This window comes from Portunus trituberculatus, chromosome 45 (assembly GCF_017591435.1).
Source record: "Portunus trituberculatus isolate SZX2019 chromosome 45, ASM1759143v1, whole genome shotgun sequence".
NCBI lineage: Eukaryota > Metazoa > Arthropoda > Malacostraca > Decapoda > Portunidae > Portunus > Portunus trituberculatus.
The window spans coordinates 107,501-112,500 of NC_059299.1; the positions used below are offsets into that span (position 1 = coordinate 107,501).

The 5,000-nt window shown below is 43.9% G+C and overlaps 1 protein-coding gene across 15 annotated transcripts in view; it reads left to right on the forward strand.

Annotated features, from left to right (window-relative positions):
• The window catches only part of LOC123519528 (NAD(+) hydrolase sarm1-like), a 188,038-nt gene that overhangs the window by 78,243 nt on the left and 104,795 nt on the right, over nucleotides 1–5,000 (forward strand). The gene's annotated exons all lie outside the window — the stretch shown is intronic.

A 5,000-nucleotide genomic window follows, 5' to 3' on the forward strand; every position in this document is an offset into this window, starting at 1 on the left:
CGCTTTTGCCAACTTACTGGGACTCAGGTTTCGTGCAAGAGGCTCGTGACGCCAAAATAAACAAGTCACCCCTATTGAGTCTACAAAAAAAGCTATCGACGCACCGTTTTCTGTGGTGCGGCGTGCAAGGGTGAATGTTCCTTTATGTTACCCTGCAGTTTTGACTATTATGGTCATTTTTTGAGTGGTAGAATTGTGAATATTCAGGATTTATTCAGTTTTTTTTTTTTTAGTTTCTTTTCTCGCGTGCTAACTTTACCAATTTATTCGTTTTCGTTTTAATTCTCCTCCTCCTCCTCCTCCTCCTCCTCCTCCTCTTCCACGTTTTCCTTTTCTTTTTTCTCCTCTTCCTCCTCCTCCTCCTCCTCCTCTTTTTCCTTTTCCTTTCCTTTTTCATTATATTTTTCCTTTTCCTTTTCCTCCTCCTCCTCCTCCTCCTCCTCCTCCTCCTCCTCCCGTAACAGGTGAGCCGCGTGATGTAAGAATAAGAGTGGCGAAGCAACTTGGAAATGTGTGCAAGTATTTGTGGCGCGAATTGTCTACTTTTTTTGTGGCAAGGTTGAGGGGAAGGGGAGAGAGTGCCACCTGCTGCCTCTTCTTGCTGGCACTGGCACTCTCGCTCCCCCCCACCCCCTCTCATAATGACCTCTTTCTCCTCACCTCTTTAATCATTTGCTTTATCCCCTATCACCTCTCCCCTCCATTACCGTCTCTTATTTTGTCCCTATTAGCCTCCCATTAACTCTTTCTCCTCTTTACTGAGCCATTTCTACTAGCCCACCCATTAAATTCTTCCATCTTTAATTATTATTCTCTTTTCCTTCACAATCTGCTCTTGTTTCCATCTTTATCCACTCCATGTTTCTAATTCCTTTTAATCTCCCCATTTACTTCATATATCCTTCTTTCCTTCACTTTTATTATCATTTCAGTAATTTTTTCCTCATTACTCCACATTTATCCACTCTATCTCCTTAACTTTTCTCCATATCTCCACTTTTTCCGTCATTTAATCACTCACACCCCCCCTCCCTGTACTCCATGTTGCCTCCATTTCTCCTCCACCTCCTCCTTCACCTCCTTCTCCCCATCCACCTCCTCGGACAGGTGTTGGCGCCCCTCCACCTATCGTCCACCTGGTGCGTGCGAAGTTTCTATTTGTGGATGATGTTCTTCTTTTGCATTGGGAAGAGAGGCGTGAGGGAAGATGGAGATGGAAGTTGCCTGTGTGCTCTTCCTCTTCTTCCTCTTTCTCCTCCTCTCTTCCTCCTCTGTCTTCCTCGTTCTCTTCTTGATTTAGTTTCTTTTTCTTTTCTTTGTTTTTTTAAGATTTTTTTTTTATTTATTATGATTTTATAATTCCACCACGAAACAAGAGGAAAATTCAACATTTCCTCCTTCAACCTCCTCTTCTTACTCCTCCTCCTCCTCCTCCTCCTCCTCCTCCTCCTCCTCCTCCTCCTCCTCCTCCTTATCGCGAATCCCGTGGCCGTGGCAGACATTTTGTTTTCATTGGCTTTGTAAATTTGCCAAGGACACGTCTCCCCTCTCCCTTCTCTCCCCTCTCCCCTCTTCCTCCCAGCAATCTTACTCTCCCCGCTGCTCTCTTCCATCTACTACGAGTATCTCCACTCTCCTCTCCCTCCCTAACTCTCATGCGTCTTCCCCATTACCTCTCCTCGCCTTCCCACTCCAGTACCCGGGAACACACACACACACACACACACACACACACACACACACACACACACACACACACACAAGGTTCTCAGATGTATATGTTTACAGAGGACATTCCTTGAAATCTTCTGTTCTCAGTATTCTTTTTTTATTTCTCTTTCCTTGTTTTTGTTAATCATTGGTCAAGTTTCGTTTTAGCATCGTCTTTCTTGTTTTAGTGGCTCGTGGAATCCTGTAAGTCTTTTTAATTTTCTGCTGCGTTCCTTCTTCTTGCTACCGTTTCTTGCTACTTCTTGAAATATTACTTCGAAAGAGATAATTTTAACCTTCTCATTCTTCCTTAAATATATTCCTCTAATATTTCTTATCACTAATAATCTCCGAATCCCTTAATTTATGTGGCGTTGCTTAGTCTAGCTTATTATTATCATTGCCATTTTCTAGGATATTATTTTAAAAGAGATAATTTTGACCTCATTCTTCTTCAAATATTGTTCTCTAATATTTTTCATCACTAATAATCTCATGAATCCATTAATTTCTCTGGCAGTGGTTATTCTGGCTTTTTATTCTTGCCATTTTCTGGGATACTGTTTTGAAAGAGATAATTTTAACCTTCTCATTCTTCCTAGAACATTATTTTGAAGTAGATAAATTCGCATCGTTTCTGCTTCCACTAAACTCCTGGTCTTTTTGCAAGATATTTGTCCACCAACAGTCTTGAATCTCTGCCTCGCTACTCGGACACTCTCGCTTCCACTAATTGTGTTTCAAATTGGATAAATATATACACTCCGTCCTTCGTCTCTTTGGCAAACTCGTATTTCCAACGTTTCTAACTATTGTGTGTGTGTGTGTGTGTGTGTGTGTGTGTGTGTGTGTGTGTGTGTGTGTGTGTGTGTGTGTGTGTGAGAGAGAGAGAGAGAGAGAGAGAGAGAGAGAGAGAGAGAGAGAGAGAGAGAGAGAGAGGACTTCCGATTGTATCATTACTCTTTGGCAACATACACACACACACACACACACACACACACACACACACACACACACACACACACACACACACACACACACACACACACACACACACACACACACACACACACACACACACACACACACACACACACACACACAGAGACCTCAAAAGAAACAGCGTATTTCTATGCACAAATCATTCCAGAGAGAGAGAGAGAGAGAGAGAGAGAGAGAGAGAGAGAGAGAGAGAGAGAGAGAGAGAGAGAGAGAGAGAGAGAGAGAGAGAGAGAGAGAGAGAGAGAGATCTTCACAATACCTCCATAAATCTCACCTGTCTTGTCTTTATCTCACCTGGGCGTATAGTACCTGCGACCTTACCTGCAATTAGCGAAGCATGTCATTTAGAATGAATGTATCGACACATCACTATTATTTATATTCTTTTCACTTCCACGTCGGCGTCTTCTTCAGGAGGGAATGTTATGACGTGACATTTACCGAGGCTGCCAAGTTACCGTTCAAGAAGGAGGAGGAGGAGGAGGAGGGGAGGAGGAGGAAGAGGAGGAGAAAGTTCTAAGAAACTTATCCAATGAAACGTATCCTCTTATCCATCAAACACACACACACACACACACACACACACACACACACACACACACACACACACACACACACACCTTGCGCGGTGCCGACAGGTATTTCCGGAACTAGTTCAGGGCGCGTTGCCAGAACGTTAGAGGAGGAGGAGGAGGAGGAGGAGGAGGAGAAAGCATAAAGAAGAGTAGAACAAAGATAAAGGAAAAGAGAAAAAATTCCTACGAAACAAGAATAATGATAATTCGAGAGAGCGAGCAAAGCGAGAGAGAGAGAGAGAGAGAGAGAGAGAGAGAGAGAGAGAGAGAGAGAGAGAGAGAGAGAGAGTTCAGTATGCACAGTGGGAGTGGTACAGTTGAAAGACGAATATGGAGGAGGAGGAGGAGGAAGTGCATTTAAGAGAAAGGGTACGCAAGGTATGGGAGTGAAGGAAGGGGGGAGGGTCTGAATACCTCTCAGGGAACACACAAGAAGAGCAGAGGAGGAGGAAGAGGAGGAGGAAGGGGGAAGAAGAGGAGGAGGAGGAGGAGGAGGAGGAGGGGAAGAAAGACAGATATATGAAAGCAAGGAAAAGGAAGAAATGCATGATGGTCGTAAAGATGATGTGGTGTGTGTGTGTGTGTGTGTGTGTGTGTGTGTGTGAGAGAGAGAGAGAGAGAGAGAGAGAGAGAGAGAGAGAGAGAGAGTTTTGTTTTTATTCTGTCTGTCTGTCTGTTTGTTTATTTTGTTTATTTGAGTTGTTTTGTATTTTCTTCTCTCTTTATTCTGTTTTTTTGTCATCATTATTACTTTACTACTACTACTACTACTACTACTACTACTACTACTACTACTACTACTACTACTACTACTACTGCTACTACTACTACTACTACTACTACTACTACTACTACTACTACTACTACTACTACTACTACTACTACTACTACTACTCAGCCACCAGTGTTATTTTTGTTATTTAAGACGTAGAGGACTTGGTGACGTCTTGGCTTATCTCGAGGGAGCCTGCATCTCTCTCTCTCTCTCTCTCTCTCTCTCTCTCTCTCTCTCTCTCTCTCTCTCTCTCTCTCTCTCTCTCAAAAGATCTTCCATCACTACAGTTTATCCTCCTCCTCCTCCTCCTCCTCCTCCTCCTCCTCCTCCTCCTCCCTGCAGAGTCAGCGGGAAGACAGGTGAGGAAGAAGGAAGGTATATAGGGAAGAGCGGGAAGCCCTCATAGGTAGTGCGTTTCGTGGGCGCGCGCGGGCGGGAAGAAGGGCGGCGCGGGTGGCAGTCTTAACTTGGCACTTTCTGGCACGCCCTGGATGGTTGAGTGAGTAGGTGCCGCCGCCGCCGCCGCCGACGCCATCGCCGCTCACGGGAGGTGTTACTGAGGTGTTGCTTGGGTGTTGTCGTGGTGGTGTTGCTATCCTCTACCTTTCCTTTCCTTCATTTTTTTTCTCTTTTTACATGATCCGTGTTTCTGTGTATGGTTTCTGTTATTCTACTTGTCTTGTGTATTGCCGTGTCTCGTTTTTACTATTCATCTCCGTTATTCCGTTATTTTCTGCTCTATTCTCATTTTTATCTGTTTCTCTCTTTGGTCTCACTTTCCGTCCCTTTTTTATTAGCTGTGTCCATTTGTACTTTCTTTTGTCATTATATTCTCAAACTTCCCTTGTGTATGCTCCCTTATTTACAGACCATCCCAACTTCATTGTCCTTCATTCGCATCTCCGTCAGTTAGTCATACTTGTGCTAATCGCTTTGTA